This window comes from Oncorhynchus nerka, linkage group LG13 (genome assembly GCF_034236695.1).
Source record: "Oncorhynchus nerka isolate Pitt River linkage group LG13, Oner_Uvic_2.0, whole genome shotgun sequence".
Classification (NCBI taxonomy): Eukaryota; Metazoa; Chordata; class Actinopteri; order Salmoniformes; family Salmonidae; genus Oncorhynchus; species Oncorhynchus nerka.
In genome coordinates, this window is record NC_088408.1 from 67,723,512 (window position 1) to 67,745,808 (window position 22,297).

Genomic DNA, 22,297 nt, shown 5'->3' on the forward strand with positions numbered 1-22,297 from the left:
AAATGTGACGACAATGGAGTGCTGACATATAACTACCCATAAACAATATCCCACAAAACACAGGTGGAAAAATGCTACTTAAATATGATCCCCAATTAGAGACAACGATAGCCAGTTGCCTCTAATTGGGAATCATAACTAATACCAACATAGAAAACAAAACTAGAACCCCACATAGAAAATATAAACTAGACTAACCCCCCAGTCACGCCCTGACATAGAAAATAAGGACTCTCTGGTCAGGACGTGACAGTGTCCGTGCTGTTGAGAAACTTAATCGTTTCTTTATTGTGCCTTTATTGTGCCTTTTTCTGATGTTTTTCTTGCCAAGGATTGAAGAGGGTGAACATGAAAAACACAACATTCAGAATTTAATGGCAATAGCCAAAGGGGAAAGTTACATAATGCAGAAGGCCATTGTGCCAGGAGGAGCAGAACAGCAACTGGAAGAAACCAAATGCACCTGACCTATGACTATATGCAACTGAAGATGAGACCAGAAAGCACTGGGCATTTCAATATGACAAGTCATAAGGTACGTTTCAGATAACAATCTGGATTGTAATGAGGGAAAATACTTAAAAGTCAGATTGGAGGTGGCCTGTAATGTGCATTGTAATGACCAGGTGTGAGTCTGCCTGCAGCTCAATCAATTCTTCTCTGTCATCGCCACGGCCGTTTACATCCAACCTCAACCCGAAACCTCGACGGCCCTCAAAGAACTTCACTGGACTTTATGCAAACTGGAAACCACACATCCTGAGGCTGCATTTATTGTAGCTGGGGATTTTAACAAAGCAAATCTGAGGACTAGGCTGCCGAAATTCTATCAACATATTGACTGTCCCACTCGCGCTACTATGACTCTCGACCATTGCTATTCAAACTTCCGGTATGCTTACAAGGCCCTCCCCCGCCCTCCTTTCTGAAAATCTGACCACGATTTCATCTTGCTCCTCCGGTCCTATAGGCAGAAACTCAAACAGGAAGTGCCCGTGCTTCGTACTATTCAACGCTGGTCTGACCAATCGGAATCCACGCTTCAGGATTGTTTTGATCACATGGACTGGGACATGTTCTGGGTAGCGTGCGAAAATAATCTAGACGCATACATGGATAGTGTGACTGAGTTTATAAGGAAGTGTATAGGAGATGTAGTACCCACTGTAACTATTAAAACCTACCCTAACCAGAAACTGTGGATAGATGGTAGCATTCGTGCGAAACTGAAAGCGCAAACCACCGCATTTAAGAATGGCAAGGCGACTGGTAATATGGCAGAATATAAACAGTGTAGTTATTCATTCCGCAAGGCAATCAAACGTCACTATCGAGAAGATAAATTGGAGTCGCAATTCAACGGCTCAGAGACGTACAGTATTGTGCAAAAGTTTTAGGCAGGTGTGAAAAAATGCTGTAAAGTAAGAATTATTTCGAAAATAGACATGTTAATAGTTTGGATTTATCAATTAATAAAATGCAAAGTGAGTAAACAGAAGCAACATCTACATCAAATCAATATTTGGTGTGACCACCCTTTGCCTTCAAAGCAGCATCCATTCTGCTAGGTTCACTTGCACACAGTTTTTGAAGGAACTCGGCAAGTATGTTGGCCCAAACATCTTGGAGAACTAATCACCGTTCTTCTGTGGATTTAGGCAACCTCAGAAGCTTCTCTCTCTTCATGTAATCCTAAACAGACTCGATGATGTTGAGATCAGGGCTCTGTGGGGGCCGTACCATCACTCCCAGGACTCCTTGTTCTTCTTTACGCTGAATTTAGTTCCTTTAAATAAAATAAATAAAAAATCACCTTTATTTAACCAGGTAGGCAAGTTGAGAACAAGTTCTCATTTACAATTGCGACCTGGCCAAGATAAAGCAAAGCAGTTCGACACATACAACAACACAGAGTTACACATGGAGTAAAACAAATATACAGTCAATAATACAGTAGAAACAAGTCTATATATGATGTGAGCAAATGAGGTTAGATAAGGGAGGTAAAGGCAAAAAAAAGGCCATGGTGGCAAAGTAAATACAATATAGCAAGTAAAACACTGGAATGGTAGATTTGCAGTGGAAGAATGTGCAAAGTAGAAATAAAAATAATGGGGTGCAAAGGAGCAAAATAAATAAAATAAAATAAATACAGTAGGGAAAGAGGTAGTTGTTTGGGCTAAATTATAGGTGGGCTTATATACAGGTGCAGTAATCTGTGAGCTGCTCTGACAGCTGGTGCTTAAAGCTAGTGAGGGAGATAAGTGTTTCCAGTTTCAGAGATTTTTCCTAATGACTTTCATTGTATGTTTGGGGTCATTGTCATGGTGCAGAATACATTTGGGGCCAATCAGATGCCTCCCTGATGGTATTGCACGATGGATAAGTATCTGCCTGTACTTCTCAGCATTGAGGAGACCATTAATTCTGCTCTATTTGCAGAAATGCAGCCCCAAACTTGCAAGGAACTTCCACCATGCTTCACTGTGCCTGCAGACACTCATTTGTGTACCACTCTCCAGCCCTTCGGTGAACAAACTGACTTCTGCTACAGGCAAATATTTCAAATTTTGACTCATCAGCCAAAGCACTTGCTGCCATTTTTCTGAACCCCAATTCCTGTGTTTTCGTGCATAGTTGAGTCCAGGGTCCCACTGTTTTCTGCCAATTATTTTTGGCTTTCCTGTGACATCGGGTGCTGTAGGTGTCATGGAGGGCAGGTAGTTTGCCCCCGGTGATGCGTTGTGCAGACTGCACCACCCTCTGGAGAGCCTTGCGGTTGAGTGCGGTGCAGTTGCCGTACCAGGCGGTGATACAGCCCAACAGGATGCTCTTGATTGTGCATCTGTAAAATTTGTCAGGGTTTTGGGTGACAAGACACATTTCTTCAGCCTCCTGAGGTTGAAGAGGCGCTGTTGCAGCTTCTTCACCACACTGTCTGTGTGGGTGGACCATTTCAGTTTGTCTGTGATGTGTACGCCTTCTCCACTGCTGTCCCTTCGGTGCATCAAAGCAGGGACCGAGAGACTGAAAAACAGCTTCTATGTCAAGGACATCAGACTGTTAAACAGCCATCACTAACACGTTAGAGGCTACTGCCAATAGGCATAGACTAGGAATCACTCGACACTAAGGAATGGGACACTAGTCACTTTAATAATGTTTCCATATCTGGCATTACTCATCTTATATGTATATACTGTATACTATTCTACGGTATCTTAGTCACTTAATGTTTACATCTGGCATTACTGATCTCATGTGTATTATAAAAAAATGTGAACCTTTATTTTACTAGGCAAGTCAGTTAAGAACAAATTCTTATTTTCAATGACGGCCTAGGAACAGTGGGTTAACTGCCTGTTCAGGGGCAGAACGTCAGCTCGGAGATTCGATCTTGCAACCTTTTGGTTACTAGTCCAACACTCTAACAGCTAGGCTATCTGCTGCCCCATATATATACTGTTATATATACTTATATTATAGTATATTATATATACTGTTTTCTATACTATTCTATGCTATCTCATTCACTTAATAATGCTTACATATCTTGCATTACTCATCTCAAATTATATATACTGTTTTTCTATACTATTCTACTGTATCTTAGTCTGTTCCGCTCTGACTTCGCTCGTCCATATGTACAGTATATAGTCTTAATTCATTCCTACTTTGTTGTGTCATTTGTTAGATATTACTTGTTAGATATTACTGCACTGTCGGAGCTAGAAGCATTTTGCTACACCCGAAATAACATCTGCTAATCACGTGTATGTGACCAATGAAATTTGATTCGATCATGTGTGAGGTCATAGTGCCAGAGCGTTAAGCAGCAGTTGTGCAATGGAGACTGTCAATTGGGATTGCAGAGAGGGTCCTGCTAGAGGAAGGGTGGGAGGGCACTAAACAGAGAAAAAGAGCTGCTGTGGTTGCTAGGCAGCCGAGCAGAGGAGAGAGAGCATATCTATCTGTTTTGGGCTCTGTTCATTCCCTCCCTTCCTCTCTAGTGCGCAGTACCATAGTCAGCCAGAGGTGGCAGCTTCAGCATGTGTTTTCTCCTCCTCTTCCCTCTTTCTCCCAATAGGGGAAGAACCCAGGATGGCACAAATAATCTCCTTTAATACCCTTCTGCGCTTGATTTCCCCATCTGGGATTGGATGGTAATGTTCTTGCTGTTGTTTGGGGTAGCCGATTGGTCGTGTCCACTGTGCAGTGAGAGAGGGTTTGCCTGGTTGGGCCTTGGGGTATCCTCTTTAGAATAATGACCCATGAGGTGCCTGGGCAGAATCCCAGTGTCAGTTTGCAAAAAAAATTATGGAGAAAGACGGCAACAGAGCAGGGAGGAATGAACAGGGGGAGGCCACAGCCAAACAGAACCTCATTTGACCTTGTCACCTTCAATCATGGCTTCTCATCAGCTGTGGGGAGATTGGCTGGCTGTGGGGGGGGGGGGTGCTAAAAGGACATATGGACATATCCACTCTCTGTAATTGGAGAGAGTAAAGAGGAAGAGAGAGAAATGACAGTGATTCAAGGCAGCGACTGAGAGCCATCCTAGAGAGAGTCCTGCTGTGTACTGCACTGCCTCTGCACCCCTGCGTGCCTGTGTCTGTGTGAGTAAGCGTGTGTGTGAGAGAGAGCAAGAGGAGAGAGGGAGCGGGGGGGGGGGCGTGTAGATGTGTGTGCTCTGCTGCACAGCCACGGTAGTGTGAGCCGAATGATGCTCTCTGGCTGTCTCTCTCCATGCTGCCTGGCTGTGCCGCTCTCTGCTGCCGCGCAGCGCTGATGAAACATTTTAAGCTGCAGCGGACACACACAGCCTGACCAACCACCCGCTTCCCTGCCACGGCCATCGTCTTGGTTCTACCACCTGCTGATGGTCTGACACAGTAGGACACTGCTGCCTCTGCTCCTACAACAGGCCAATAAAGCGACAGGACTGCAGCTCGTGAGGTACTGTCAAGCCCCCTCTGTTTTTCTCTACAGGCTGCACTGTACTGGTGTTTTTTCTACTGCTGCTGATGTTGCTGCAGAAGCACTGTGCTGCTGGGGGAATGATGATCGTAACATGCCTCTGTGTCACGGTTCAGCTGCTCTGCAGTGCTCTACATGGATCTCTGCTATATCTAGACCCAAGAAGAAGAAGGATGCAGAGTATTCCAGCAGGACCAAATAGAATGCTAGCAGTCAGAGGATGTACTGTAGACTAGCTTTAGCATGTTCGGAGAGGATCTGGAGGGATGTTCTATAAGATTCCTGTGCTCTGGAGTTGAAATGATTGGAGGACACTAGTGTTTGTGTAGTGTGGTAGTGAAGACTTTAGGGACTGTAGTGTTCGTGCTAGTAGTGTTTGGTGCTAATATGCAAGGGAAGACACATTGTGTTCGTGTGCTGGGGAAGTTGATTAGGAGACTGTGTGTATTAGTTGTGTTTATTTGTAGGGGACATATAGTGTGCGGATGATATGAATGGGAAACAGTCTAAGTGTGTAGGTGGAATCAACATGGGATATGACAATTAGAGGAAAGCCTATTGGTCAGTTTTAGTGGATTTAGAAATGCTTGTTTTATTAGTGGTCAATGTGTTAGTGTTCATCACTTGTGAGAAATCAGAGGATTCCTGGTATTACAGTTTGTGGTAAAGGGGTTGAATAATTAGCGGTTTGACGTTTGTCATGAATCTTTCCCTGGAGGCTGCAGAAGTGGGCGATTCCCGCTACATGTTCCGGGTGCAAATATGAATGAAAACAAAAAGGTATATTTTGGTCTTAATTTAAGGTTAGCAGTGTGGTTAAGGTTAGGATAAGGTTTAAAATTGTGGCTGTGCCAGCTAGGGAACAGTCTGCAGAGATGCCTCCAGATCAATATTCATGACAATAAATACCACCCTGCGAATAATTAAGGGATATGATGTCAGTGTTTCATTTGTACTTACTGAATTAGGGTACAACCTCATTTGGTTGGTAAGTTGATTTTTAGGGGACATAGCTTTAATGGGGTGGCACTGTGGCTGGCATTGGTCCCACTGGGAACACATTGGTCCCACTGGGCACACACGTAATTTCAATGAATTTATGTTGAGCCAACGTGGAATAGATGTGGGGTGTGTCTTCTCAGGGATTCATTCAGCGTCGAGCAGCACTTTTTTTTTGAGCGATAGCAGAGATGAGAGAAAAAGAAAAGAACAACTGTATTTTAGTGTGTGTGCGATAGAGAGAATGTGCGTGTGTATGTGAATGAGTTCTGTCTGCCTCCCAAGGTCGCTTCTCTGAAGAGGTCCCATAATTAGGGATGTCATTCTCCACCAATCACCTGGGGCGTGAGAGAGTAGCCCTCCACCCCTCAGCCTCATTCACAGCTCCACCTGCCCACTTTGACAAGGAAACATGATCATTTATCATCTCAGTTACTGTCCCTAAAATGCTATCAAGCTGGTTTTCATTACAGTGCATTCAGAAAGTATTCAGACCCCTTGACTTTTCTACATTTTGTTACATTACAGCCTTATTCTGAAATTGATAAAATAATATTTATTTCTCATCACTTTACACACAATACCCCATAAGGACAAAGTGAAATATTAAATATTTAAACAGAAATACCTTATTTACATAAGTATTCAGACCCTTTGGTATGAGACTCAAAATTTAGCTCGGGTGCATCCTGTTTCCATAAATCATCCTTGAGATGTTTCTACAACTTAATTGGAGTCCACCTGTGGTACATTCAATTGATTGGACATGATTTGGAAAGGTAAGTACAGAGAGATCCTTGATGAAAACCTGCTCCAGAGCGCTCAGGACCTCAGACTGGGGCAAAGGTTCACCTTCCAACAGGCCAACAACCCTAAGCACACAGCCAAGACAATGCAGGAGTGGCTTCGGGACAAGTCTCTGAATGTCTTTGTGTGGCACAACCAGAGACCGGACTTGAACCCGATTGAACATCTCTGAAGAGACCTGAAAATAGCTGTGTAGCAACGCTCCCTATCCAACCTGACAGAGCTTGAGAGGATCGGCAGAGAAGAATGGGAGAAACTCCCCAAATACAGGTGTGCCAAGCTTATAGGGTCATACCCAAGAAGACACGAGGCTGTAATCGCTGCCAAAGGTGCTTCAACAAAGTACGGACTAAAGGGTCTGAATAATTATGGAAATGTGATATTTCATTTTTATATTATTCATAATTTGGCTAAAAATTTTAAAAAATCTAAAAAAGTTTTTGCTTTGTCATTATGGGATTTTGTGTCTAGATTGATGAGGGAAAAAAACAATTTAATCAATTTCAGAATAAGGCTGTAACATAACAGTGTGGAAAACGTCAAGGGGTCTGACTACTTTCCGTAGGCACTGTATGTACTGTAGTACACACTGGTAGCCGTTTGATGACAGAAAGGACTTGTGATTTCCAAATAGACTCTTCCGATCACAACAAATGAGAATTTATGCCAACAACATGACATTGATTCAATGATCATTTTGTGGGAAGGGTTTTTCTAGCTTCAATCCTATTAAAATGTTTAATATGCCCCTCTTTCAGTGATGAAACGACTGCATCGCTAGAGGCACGGTGGTGCTTCCAAGCTGACTGAAATAAAATGATTGACCGTGCCAGACCTATATCATGCAGCCGGTGAAGCCAGCAGTGGTACAGCAGTACGTGTAGAGGTTTTGTCCTGCTTCCTTCTTAGCGGTAGATGCATTATGTAAGCGGGTCAGTGCTCCTCCTGCACTGACGAGGATGCGGTGGTGGTGTGCTGTGCGGTAGTAACAGCTGGAGCAGTGCTGAGTGAGGCTGAGACTGATGCCGAGGCATGGGTCAGGACTGGCCCCTCAGTAGAGGAGAAAGGATGGGTTATGCAAGAGGAGCGAAGCGTGGCCCTGTGCACTAAATGCTCACTCTCGTGACGGAGCTGAGGCTGTAGTAACAGCTGGATCCTTCTATTACTGCTGCTGCTGTGAGGGGCTGGCCTGTACTGGCTGCAGCACGTGACCAGCGCTAGCGACCACAGTGGGAGGTATCAGTGATATGAACAGCAGGGTCTGTGTCCAGGATTACGCAACAGCATCTTCTCTGCCTGGGAAGGCAGGTCTGTAAAGATGCCAGTAGTAGACGGCCCAGTGACAGTGCGTCATCATCACCCCCGTCATTGTTGCCGTGAGCCTGTCCGGTGCATAAGACAAGCATGTGACTTTTCTCTTCCCTTCCGCCTGCTGCTGAAAAGCGATGTGTTTCAGGGCTTTTCCAAAGTATGCGAGCAGATTTAGTTGTACCATATATTTGCAAACCCAGTTCATCCATAATTTGTAATTCCTCTCTACACACTCGATCCTAAGCTTCCAGATACACAAGTGTGTCTGTTTGTACATTTACATATCACAGTGCACACACACACACACATTTGCGTTATGCTCTAGTTCCCCCGAGCATACAGCGTGTGTATTATTCATTTTTACCGAACCTTTATTTAACTAGGCAAGTCAGTTAAGAACAAACTCTTATTTACAATGACGGCCTACCCCGGCCAAACCCTCCCCTAACCCGGACAATACTGGGCCAATTGTGCACCGCCCTATGGGACTCCCGATCACAGCCGGTTGTGATACAGACCAGGATCGAACCCGAGTCTGTAGTGACGCCACTCAGGATCCCTCATGTAAATGGAATGTAAGTGGAAATGTTGTGCCAGCTGTAGGTCGTTGTAGTCACAGGGCTGCTGGGTTTGTGTGTGTGTGTGTGTTTGTGTGTTTGCTGCAGGCTCGAGGAGAGGCGGGGAGAGCCGCTAGTAAACTACCTCAGGGATTTGGTCTGAGCCCATTCATAATGGATTCGTTTGGAGTTAATCTGGGGGTATCCACTCAGTCAGAGGGCTACACTGATTGTGCTGTTGGGACAGACAATCTGATGGATGCTCTGTAAACTTCACGTGGAGGGTCATTTGTGTTACTTTACCCAGTAATCAGGGATCCTATTCAATCAAACCTGGTCTGGAATAAGTCAAATAACATCATTATTGTATTGCTAGAATGTGTTTAGATGCATATACTAAAAAAAGGTTAACAGACCAGTGTGATAGAAAAAGACAATCAAATGCATATCACTCATGTCTTCTACAAAGTCAGTATTGGGTTGAATTGTTTGGGCTGGTCTGTGGTGGTGTGGTTTGGCTGCACACAGAGGCTGCTACTGATGCTGCTCTATCGCTGGCACTATGTCCTAGTCAGGTAATTGATTGTCTTAATTTGGGGTGGCAGGTAGCCTAGTGGTTAGAGCGTTGGGCCAGTAACCGAAAGGTTGCTGGATCGAGTCCCGAGCTGGTAAAAAAAAGTACAAATCTGTTGTTCTGCCCCTGAACAAGGCAGTTAACCCACTGTTCCTAGGCCGTCATTGTAAATAAGACTTTGTTCTTAACTGACTTGCCTAGTTAAATAAAAATAAAACATTTGAAATGAAAAAGGAGATGGGTGGAGAAGAGACTTCCTGGGAAGGAGATGGCTCCTGAGGCAAGGCTGTGTAATGGCTGCAAGGGACCACTGTGGTGAACAAGGGTTCAGTCAGAGGGAAAGCACAAGCAGCATTAGTAAGATATACAGTATATGAAAATCACATTTAAATTGAAGATAGGGTGACTACAAACCAACATTTTGGTAATAGCACCAGCTTCTTTGGTGCTTGTCAAAGTGCAGGTGATCTTTTTTGTTTAAAGGTTGGGGTTCAGTTCCATAGAGCTTCTCTCAGTCAGCAGTGTCGGCTTTTCCCTTAACTTTCAACAGATTAGTGAAGATTGTCACTGGTTGGAGAAGTCGGGTCTATCTGCTGGTCCGGTATGTCTGTCCAGGTCTCCAGTCACAACATACAGGATGAATGGGACAGCCTTAGTTTGGGCAGCCTGTCAGTGTTCACTAGAGATGGCACATCACTCCAGTCCAGATCAGGGGAGGTGCATGATTACGTTGGTCTCTAGGGTCTGGCCAAAATCCAGCGGAGGCATCGGCGATTAGAGCCAGGATTTGCATTGTAATGAAAAAGCTTATCTCTGCAGGTTCAATCTCTATCTCTGTCCCCGGCCAGCTCGGTTTGGTGTATATTCTCCCTGATCTAATCACCCTCTGCTATGGTGTACTGTGTTAGAGCAACTATGAATGAAGTGGATCTGCATTTCTAACAGCGTCAAGTTAGCTTGGCATGTTTTCCTAGGCCTTTCTGATATGCACCCTGTATAACAATGTCTTGCTGGATGTTGCTTCCATATGCTTAGTTTCATATGCGTACAGTTATCTACACATCAACCAGACAGGTGCTTCCAATTTTTTTTTGCAGGGGTCTGAATTCAGAAAGAATCTCTCAGATCCTTCTTCTGATACCTGCGGTATGAGACTGTAAGATTGGCCAGTGGAATCGATTGATATACCACTGTCTGCTTCCAATGGAAACCCACAAGGACATGATACACTAGACTAGAGCAAGTAAGGACATGTGTGACGTGAGAGACATAGGATCCAGTGTGTGCTATAGTTCTTCTGTCCATAGTGACATGCTGCAGCTCCTCTCAGTGTACGCTGTCCACCCTCCCCTGTCTGTCTGAGGTTAATGGGAGTAAATGGCCGCTAATTACAGCATGGTATTGGCGGGAAGCAGAGCAGACACACACTGCCAGTCTGCTGCTCATGGCACGCTGGCTGTCTGGCTGGTTCCACAGCATTTTTAAATTCTGACTAGAATGAATGGATTGCTAATGTGCAGTGGTGTTAAATGCTTTGTGTTTGTGTGTGGGGGAATTAATTCGTAGGCCCTGATCAAGTGGAGTTTCACACATTACGAAGAATAGCTTTTTTTCCCTCACTGGGCTACTATATGATCATTCTCATTTCTTAGGGATTCATCTTCAAGTAACTGTCCAGTCAAAATCTCCCTTTTAAAAGTACATATTATATTAACTCACCCAAATAATGTTGTTCACTCTTGCTATACTCGTATGTGGATAAAAGCATAACTTGTAGGGAAAACACACAAAAAGACACCTCAAACTTGTGTCTAAAAGAGACCATTGCAAAAATGCTTGCTATTTCCTCATAGAGGATGATGTCATTAGGATGAGCTGGCCAATTAGAAGTCTACTCGTATGAATATTTTTAATGAGCGGTATATGACCACACCATTGTAAGGGGTGCGTAACTGGTGGCAGGGAAGTCAAACGCAGGAGAGCAGGACTTGGTGAATAGCCGGAGCAGTTTAATATACACTGCTCAAAAAAATAAAGGGAACACTAAAATAACACATCCTAGATCTGAATGAATGAAATATTCTTATTAAATACTTTTTTCTTTACATAGTTGAATATGCTGACAACAAAATCACACAAAAATTATCAATGGAAATCAAGTTGATCAACCCATAGAGGTCTGGATTTGGAGTCACTCAAAATTAAAGTGGAAAACCACACTACAAGCTGATCCAACTTTGATATAATGTCCTTAAAACAAGTCAAAATTAGGCTCAGACTAAAGCATCCGACTAAAGCATCCTGGACTAAAGCATCCGCCAACTCCTGGACAGTCTGTGGTGCAACGTGGCGTTGGTGGATGGAGCGAGACATGACGTCCCAGATGTGCTCAATTGGATTCAGGTCTGGGGAACGGGCGGGCCAGTCCATAGCATCAATGCCTTCCTCTTGCAGGAACTGCTGACATACTCCAGCCACATGAGGTCTAGCATTGTTTTGCATTAGGAGGAACCCAGGGCCAACTGCACCAGCATATGGTCTCACAAGGGGTCTGAGGATCTCATCTCGGTACCTAATGGCAGTCAGGCTACCTCTGGCGAGCACATGGAGGGCTGTGCGGCCTCCCAAAGAAATGCCACCCCACACCATGACTGACCCACCTGGAGGATGTTGCAGGCAGCAGAATGTTCTCCACGGCGTCTCCAGACTGTCACGTCTGTCACATGTGCTCAGTGTGAACATGCTTTCACCTGTGAAGAGCACAGGGCGCCAGTGGCGAATTTGCCAATCTTGGTGTTCTCTGGCAAATGCCAAACATCCTGCACGGTGTTGGGCTGTAAGCACATCCCCCACCTGTGGACGTCGGGCCCTCATACCACCCTCATGGAGTCTGTTTCTGACCGTTTGAGCAGACACATGCACATTTGTGGCCTGCTGGAGGTCATTTTGCAGGGCTCTGGCAGTGCTCCTCCTGCTCCTCCTTGCACAAAGGCGGAGGTAGCGGTCCTGCTGCTGGGTTGTTGCCCTCCTATGGCCTCCTCCACGTCTCCTGATGTACTGGCCTGCCTCCTGGTAGCGCCTCCCTGCTCTGGACACTACGCTGACAGACACAGCAAACCTTCTTGCCACAGCTCGCATTGATGTGCCATCCTGGATGAGCTGCACTACCTGAGCCACTTGTGTGGGTTGTAGACTCCGTCTCATGATACCACTAGAGTGAAAGCACCTCCAGCATTCAAAAGTGACCAAAACATCAGCCAGGAAGCATAGGAACTGAGAAGTGGTCTGTGGTGACCACCTGCAGAACCACTCCTTTATTGGGGGTGTCTTGCTAATTGCCTATAATTTCCACCTGTTGTCTATTCCATTTGCACAACAGCATGTGAAATTTATTGTCAATCAGTGTTGCTTCCTAAGTGGACAGTTTGATTTCCCAGAAGTGTGATTGACTTGGAGTTACATTGTGTTGTTTAAGTGTTCCCTTTATGTTTTTGAGCAGTGTATAAAACTAACGGCATACAAAACAACAAACACATGGGTACAAAACCCGTAGCGCACCAGTAACACATAGCACGAGTACATACAAAATAAACAATTCCCGACAAGGATATGGGGGGAAACAGAGGGAAAATATACAATATGTAATTAGGGAATTGAAACCAGGTGTGTGTGAAAACAAGACAAAACAAATGGAACATGTAAAATGGCTCGGCGATGGCTAGAAGACCAGTGACGTCGACCGCCCGAACAAGGAGAGGAACCGACTTCGGCAGAAGTCGTGACAGTACCCACCCCTTGACGCAAGGCTCCAGCAGCGCGCCGACACCGGCCTCGGGGGCGACCCGGAGGGCGAGGTGCAGGGCGATCCGGATGGAGACGGTGGTAATCCCGCAGCATAGAAGGGTCCAACACGTCCTCCTCTAGAACCCAGCATCTCCCCTCCGGACCGTACCCCTCCCAGTCCACGAGGTACTGAAGGCCCGACGTCTCGAATCCAGGATGGATCGAACGGAATATGCCGGGGCCCCCTCGATGTCCAGAGGGGGTGGAGGAACATTCCGCACCTCAGATTCCTCGAGCGGGCCAGCCACCACCGGCCTGAGGAGAGACACATGGAACGAGGGCTTAATGCGGTAATCGGGGGGGAAGCTGTAACCTATAACATACCTCGTTCACTCTTCTCGGGACTTTAAATGGCCCAACAAACCGCAGACCCCGCTTCCGACAGGGCAGGCGGAGGGGCAGCTTTCGGGTCGAGAGCCATACCCAGTCCCCCGGTGCGAACACCGGGACCTTGCTGCGGTGACGGTCTGCGCCAACTTTCTGATGGACATGGGCGGCGTCCATGGACATGGGCGGCTTCCCATGTTTCCTCCGCGCGCCGGAACCAGTCATCCACCGCAGGAGCCTCGGTCTGACTCTGATGCCAATGAGCCAGAACCAGCTGATACCCCAATACACACTGGAAAGGAGAGAGGTTAGTGGAGGAGTGGCGGAGCGAGTTCTGGGCCATCTCTGATCAGGGCACAAACGCTGCCCACTCCCCCAGCCGGTCCTGGCAATAAGACCTCAGAAACCTACCCACATCCTGGTTAACTCTCTCCACTTGCCCATTTCTCTCGGGGTAAAAACCTGAGGTAAGGCTGACCGAGACCCACAGATGTTCCATGAACGCCCTCCAGACCCTCGATGTGAACTTGGGACCCCGATCAGACACTATATCCTCAGGCACCCCATAGTGCCGGAAGACGTGAGTAAACAGGGCCTCCGCAGTCTGTAGGGCCGTAGGGAGACCCGGCAAAGGGAGGAGACGACAGGACTTAGAAAAACGATCCACAACAACCAGGATCGTGGTGTTACCCTGTGAAGGTGGAAGATTGGTTATGAAATCCACTGACAGGTGCGACCACGGCCGTTGTGGAACGGGTAAGGGTTGTATGTAACTTACCTCTGAGCACGTGCCTAGGAGCCTTACACTGGACGCACACAGAGCAGGAGGAAACATAAACCCTCACATCCTTAGCCAAAGTGGGCCACCAGTACTTCCCACTAAGACAGCGCACCGTCCGACCGATCCCAGTATGACCAGAGGAGGGTGACATGTGGGCCCAATAGATCAGCCAGTCGCGGACAGCAGACGGAACATACAGACGCCCAGCTGGACACTGAGGGGGAGCGGGTTCTGCACGTGACGCCCGCTCAATGTCCGCGTCCAGCTCCCACACTACCGGCGCCACCAAGCAAGAGGCGGGGAGTATGGGAGTGGGATCCATGGGCCGCTCCTCTGTGTCATACTGCCGGGACAGTGCGTCTGCCTTAACATTCTGGGAACCTGGTCTGTACGAAAGGGTGAAAACAAAAATGGTGAAAAACATGGCCCACCTTGCCTGCGAGGGTTCAGTCTCCTCGCTGCCTGGATGTACTCAAGATTGCGGTCGTCAGTCCAGATGAGAAAAGTGTGTTTAGCCCCCTCAAGCCAATGTCTCCACGCCTTCAAGGCCTTGACTACAGCCAACAGCTCCCGGTCCCCCACGTCATAGTTTCGCTGCTTCGGTGGCGTACCCGAGTGCTGAGAGAGCACTGCTTCTATCCCAGCCTCGGACGCGTCCACCTCCACTATCAACGCCAAAGAGGGATCCGGATGGGCCAGCACGGGCGCCGAGATAAACAGAGCCCTTAGTTGCCCAAAAGCCCTGTCCGCCTCAACTGACCACTGCAGACATACAGGACCCCCCTTCAGCAGTGAGGTAATGGGAGCAGCCACCTGACCAAAACCCAGGATAAATCCCCTGTAGTAATTGGCAAACCCTAAAAATCGCTGCACCTTCTTTCCCGTGGTGGGAGTCGGCCAATTACGTACGGCTGAAATGCGGTCACTCTCCATCTCCACCCCTGATGTGGAAATACGATACCCTAGGAAGGAGACGGCCTGCTGAAAGAACAGGCATTTCTCAGCCTTGACGTACAGGTCATGCTCCAACAGTCATCCAAGTACCCTGCACACCAAAGACACATGCTCGGAGCGTGTAGCGGAGTATATCAGAATGTCATCGATATACACCACGACACCCTGCCCATGCAGGTCCCTGAAAATCTCGTCTACAAAGGATTGGAAGACTGATGGAGCATTCATCAACCCATACGGCATGACGAGGTACTCATAATGCCCTGAGGTGGTACTAAACGCCATCTTCCACTCGTCTCCCTCCCGGATACGCACCAGGTGGTATGCGCTCATGAGACCTAGTTTTGTGAAGAAGCGCGCCCAGTGCATTGACTCAATCGCCGTGGCGATAAGAGGTAGCGGGTAACTGTACCTCACTGTGATTTGATTGAGACCTCGACAATTAATGCACAGGCGCAGACCTCCATCCTTCTTCTTCACAAAAAAGAAACTCTAAGAGACGGGTGAAGTGGAGGACCGAATGTACCCCTGACGCAGGGTTTCTGTGACATATGTCTCCATAGCCACCGTCTCCGCTTGCGATGGGATACCAGTGACTCCTGGGAAGTGAAGCGTCTTCCAGGAGATTTATCGACGGTGGTAATTGAGTCGCCTTCTTTTTACAGAAGACAAGAGCAACATCTGCATATTCAGGGGGATGCGCACAGTGGAGACCTGGTCTGGACTTTCCACCGTAGTAGCACAAACGGAAACCCCTACACACCTCCACGAGCACTCTCGCGACCACCCCATGAGAGCCCTCTGTTGCCATGAAATGGTGGGGTCATGACGAGCCAACCAGGGACGGCCCAGTACCATGGGATACGCAGGAGAGTCAATGAGAAAGAAACGGGATTCTCTCCTCGTGACTCCCCTGCATCACCATGGCCAGGGAGTTAGTGACTTCCCTGATTAGCCCGGACCCCAATGGTCGACTATCCAGAGCGTGTACGGGGAAAGGTCTAACCACAGGAATAATGGGGATCGCTAAACTAAGAGCGAGCGCTCTGTCAATAAAATTCCCATCATACTCCCCGGGAAGGGCGAGACGCATCCCACTGGGACCGGTTGCAGTGAGTAGTGGAGGTTCGGGTTGCGTTGTTGAAGGCGCTGGAGGACCTCCCCGTCTCTCCCAACGGTCCAGGGTCTGGATAACTTGAACCATGATGGCGCCGAGATGGTGGATTACTTTCGCTTGCTGCTGGATGCGGGTCCTCAACCCCTATACCAGGGGCACCTGTTCCTGCTGACTCCATAAGTGGTCGGGAATTCTGTAAGGGGTGCGTAACTGGTGGCAGGGAAGTCAAACGCAGGAGAGCAGGACTTGGTGAATAGCCGGAGCATTTTAATATACTGTATAAAACTAACTGCATACAAAACAACACACACATGGGTACAAACCACACCCTTCCAACCCTTCACTCATATTGTCATTCATTACAAGTCATAGAAATCTGTAAACACTGGACAGTTACTTTAACCATTTGTTTGGTAGGCTCTCTTCAGGGATGCAGTGTCTGTAATGTGGAGTCTCTGGGTTGGGTATAAGCCTCCTCTCCTGTCTCCAGTCTCCATGCACAAGTCACAATGAGCAGGGGCACAGGGTAATTTCATAAAGAATCTCTAATAAGATGGATTGAATCAGCCTTGTTCTGGCTAAAATGAATTAAAAAGATAGACATGACATACAGACTCCTAAATTGAGTCATTATACCTGCTGAACTCAAGCTAAATATGACGTGTTCCTATTTCAACAAGTAAATATTTACTAACCCTGGGCCACAGTCCAGGTTGAGCTCTGTACAAATGGTCCTCCACTGGAAATCAAATGGAGAATTTGATTGAGCCTGCCTGAGCCAGAAATGCATATACAGTGCTGCGTTAAAGTATATATTTTTAAAAAGTTTTTACCATTAAATCTTCAGTTAATCAGAACCAGTCTTTTTGATCTGACATAACAGGTTTATATTTATCAATACCATGATGGTATAGAGAAAATCATGTTTGTAGTATAATTAAGTATAATCATGTTTGTAGTAAAAAATAAAGGAGTTAGTGCAGGTGCCAAAATTAGTGAACCCCAAGTTGCGTTGGTTGAATCAAGTAGGTAAGTAGAATCAGGTGGGTAAATAATTGGGTACCAAATGAACCAATCAAAGGAGAGATCGTTAGGAAAGTGTTTGGGCGGGACTCTGATAAATAGAGATAAGAAACCTGGTTAGTTTGGTGACCCATCCATGTGAATGCAAAGCACACCATGCCGAGAGGAAAGGAGATCTCAGGGGACATCAGGACAGCACACCAGTAGTGAGAGCACACCAGTAGTGAGAGCACACCAGTAGTGAGAGCACATCAGTCTGGGGAAGGCTATACAATCATCTCAAAAGGATTTAATCTCCATCAGTCCACTGTGAGGCAAATCATTTACATTTAACATGACAGCAACTTGGCCTGGAAGTGGACGCCCTTCCAAAATATCCCCAAGAACCACAAGAGCAATAATAATTCAGGTAAAAGCCAACCCAAACATAACATCTAGAGATTTGCAGTCCTCCCTTGCTGCACCTCAGGTAACTGTGCATGCTTCAACAACAATAACAACACTGAATCCAAATGCCATTCATGGGAGGGTTGCTAGGAAGAAGCCTCTGCTGTCAAAGAAGAACCAAACTGCCCATCTTAACTTTGCGAGAGACCACCTGGACAAACCTGAAGGTTTGTGGAAGTCTATTCTCTGTACCGATGAGTCCAATATTGACCTTTTTGATCACAATCAACACCGCTATTTTTGGCGAAAACCCAACACTGCCTACCACCATAATAACCTTTTCCCAACAGTCAAGCATGGTGATGGGAATGACAAGATCTGGGGCTGCTTTTCCTCCTCTGGACCTGGACGACTCCACATCATTAAGGGAACCATACATTCTGAGGTACACCAGGTGATTCTTGAACAGAACATCAGGCCGTCAGTCAAGGAGCTAAAGCTGGGGATGAAAATGGGTCTTCCAACAAGACAACGACCCAAAAGATTCAAGAAAATCTACCAAACAATGGCCCAGGAAAAATACGATTGTGTTTTGGTTTGGCCAAGTCAAAGTCCTGACCTAAATACAATCGAGATGCTGCGGCAGGACCTGAAGCAGCCAGTTCATACCAGACATTCCTCCTATGAGGAGGAGTGGGCAAAAATCCCTCAAAACAGATGTCAGAGACTGATTAGTGGCTATAGGAGACGTTTATTCCAAGTTATCACTGCTAATGGTGGTGCCACAAGCTATTGACTGAAGGGGTTCACACATTTTTGCACATATCAAATCTGAGTTTCTGTTAATTAAACCACTTTCGTTAAATAAACAATGAAAATATATATATTTTTTGTTTCTGTCATTTACTTGGAATGTCTTTATTACGAATTGGTGTTTAGATAAGGATTTAATGTTTATTTTAATATTTTTAGGCAAAATAATGACCAGGCCTGTAGGGATCACATAGTTTCAAGCAGCACTGTACATATTGATCTTTATATAGCGTGTCTTTGACTTAATGCATTCTGATTAAGGTATATAGGGAGACCTACCCTTCAGTCCTGGCAATCACAGTTGACAGAATCATTTTTCCTTATGGCCCAGAAATACATCCCTTGCCTATTGCCTACACTTACAGTGAGTGAGTGCTACACTACCTTTCAACAAAAATGCACTTATGAATCATTCCTGAACATATAAATGTTCTCAACCACATCTCAGGTTTTCCATGAATGTGGCTACTGACAAGCGTAAGTATCTGATGAAGAAACACAAGTCTGTGTTGCTCAAATGTATGGAGCATTTATAGAGCAGAAATATTTCATCTCAAGGCTATTGGACAGGGGCATGCGGCGGGGTAAGAACAACATGGGTCCAGATGTCCGTTTGTGTTACAGAGGTAGGCGAGCTGCCTCTTGCCAAAAGAAACAAACACTAATTGCCCGTTGGCCTCTGATTGGAGATGTGCAGCTGGGGACGAGTGGTAAAAATATCCCTGCCTGTTCCATACCCATGAGCGGCAGGCAGGCATACAGCACCATTGCATTTGTTTGCAGTGCCAGAGGATGGCACCAGCACAGACATCTTCCGGCCATTTCCACAAATGTCAGGGCAGAGGAGGGAGCGACACCAACACTGGGGCCGGTAAATTGCCAGCAACCCCTTAGGGTGAGCTGCTCCATATGGACTGGCCTACTGAACCATCGTCCTCTAAACACTGGGAGGGAATGTCACATATAAACAGCAAAGCTGCTGGTGTCATGACACGGTAGTGTTGTGTTTCTGTCCCCAGCTAGTTAAAGCCAGGCTGTGTTCCCATGATGCAGGCATTTCCCCCTCTCCCATGCAGAGATGGCCTTCCCCGGCTGGACTGCCCTGGCTGAGTCGAGTTACAGCTCTTTCTCTAGTCTATGACACAGAAGCAGCATCTGGTTCCACCTGACTGAAATCATGAATAATTCAAGAGGGCATTATTATTTTGAGCTAGCTTCACTGGCTTGGCAATAATAAGTAGTTTAGCTACTGCTATCATCACCGCCTGCTAAGTGGTCCAACATGGAGAGAGGATGTTATTTTACCACGTCGTTGGCAACTTATACTTGTGTGGGTTTGTAAGAATTAGGTTGAGTGAGTGTTGCGGTGCTTTGTTACCTAGATATATAGATGTTTCCTTTGCCTGGTGTTGGAATGGAAGGAATTGTATGTCAACAGTCTTGGGCCATCTGTGTGTTTGCTTTCCTACCTTCATATCTCTGTCCCTGAGCTCAGTATTATACAGTATGTTTCAGTTTATGTTTTATGGACAATATCTGCATGATGTTCCAAGCATGTTACAGACATGACCTAGTATTATCCATGATCAACAAATATGATTTTTTTCTTAGCCTGCAGTAGACCTACATCAATGTAGATGTGTGTGTGTGTGTGTGTGTTTGTCTGTCTGTCTGTCTGTCTGTGTGTGTGTGTTAGCATGTATAGTCCGATCTCTTTAGAGCTGTATGTTTGCTCAAGGCAACAGATGTGCAGCTGGTCTAGTCTACACTCAACCCTTTGTATCCTGTAACTGGAGCCTTACTGGAGCATCAGGGGGAAAAGTGCTCATAATTAACCCAGCATCAGCAGCAGGACAGGTTGTTTTTCCACTCAGACCACCTGCTAGTCCTGTTCTGAGTTACTCTATAACCCACTGGGCGGACACAGGGAAAATAACATGGTGAATAGTGTAGCTATATGTCAGCAACACTCGACTGTAACATCTTAGAAAAAGAACAGGAACTTCGCATGAATATGAACAGCGTAGGTGTAACGGATGTGAAACGGCTAGCTTAGTTAGCGGTGCGCGCTAAATAGCATTTCAATCGGTGACGTCACTTGCTCTGAGACCTTGAAGTAGTAGTTCCCCTTGCTCTGCAAGAGCCGCGGCTTTTGTGGAGCGATGGGTAACCATGCTTCGAGGGTGACTGTTGTTGATGTGTGCAGAGGGTCCCTGGTTCGCGCCCGGGTATGGGCGAGGGGACGGTCTAAAGTTATACTGTTACATAGGCTATACTAAAATAGGGTAAAAACGACAATACATTTTGAACAGATTATGATAAAGACATTAGGTTTGGACCATTGGTTTTCTTAGGGTGTTATCTATCTACCCAATTGGTCAATAGATGTGTTTTTGACTGGACACCTTAAACATTAGCAACGTTTTGTGTAAGTTGAATAGATGCTTATAGGCAGGTCATAACCTAGCTGAGGAACGCTCAACTCCGTTATCTTTTATTAAGGTGGGGGTAAGTATTGATAACTGGCCGCACAATTTGCTACCAACAACATTGAATCACCATCAGTCGATAAAAATGTCAATTCTGAAAACTTTTACCAGTACATATGTTTGTCCTGTACATCTCTGGGCCTTCCACAGGGTTCTGAAATTCGTACTTTTAATAAAAACGTATAGAATACAACCACAAACTTGTTCCTAATTTTGTTGCTCAACTGGAGACGTTCTACAGCAGGGGGGAAACTCCTTCCATGGAGGGCCTAGTGTCTGCAAGTTTTTGATTTGAACTTTTAATTAAGCCCTAGACAACCAGGTGTGTGGAGTTACTTACTAATTAGTGACCTTAATTAATCAATAAAGTACAAGGGAGGAGCGAAAACCTGCAGACACTCTGCCCTCCGTGGAATGAGTTTGACAGCTGTGTTCTACAATATGTAAACTGAGATTCAATTGGTACAAGCGCATTTGCGCTGAGTTGAGCAACACAAATGAGGAAAAAGTCAGTAGTATTTGAAAAAGGTTTATATTCAAATAATTAATTTGAACACCCTGTGGAAGGATCGCAGTTACAAAGGGACAGGTTAGCGGTTTCAGATTATTATTATTATTTTTACAAGTATCAACTGATGGTGACTAAATGTTGTTGCTAGTAAATCGCGCAACAAGTTAATATAAAATATGATTAATATTAAAACTTTGTCTCAAAATAAGAGAATGGAGTTGAGCGTTCCTCAGCTAGTCATAACCATTTCAGGTCATTGATAATGACTCGCTGAAATAATTCAGATGACCATGAAAGCATTTTAAACTTATCTCGTGTTTACTCCACAGTTGAGAAAGGAAGTTGTGCCCCTCCACTTCCCAGACGTAGCGCCCCAGTGTCAGCGGGGGGAGAGACTACGTCTTCTAGAGGACAACAATAGAGCCCTGAAACTGAAGCCTGGGGCTTTCAACCAACACAAGCTACAACATATACTGCTGGTGAGTCATTGACTCTCTATCTCTATCTATCTGAGGCTGTAGTGGTGGATATTATTTTCAGTGGCAAGAGGCTGGAGTCTTCTTGGAAAGGTAAGGCTGTCAGAAGCTGTATTTCCCCCCTTTGTTTCCCTGCTCTGGACTGTGAACCATAAATAATTGTTCCTACAGCTAGACTCCTAAAGATTTAAATAAGTTGACTGTGTTCAGTTGTCTGTTTGGAGTAGTAGGCTGACGGATTAATTGGGGACAGTTTGAATAGTTACTGGTGATGTCACTGCTGCTGATGGACACAGCTTTAAGATGTTGTGGCTCCAGACCCAACCTCTGAAGCCGAATAAAAATCCTCTA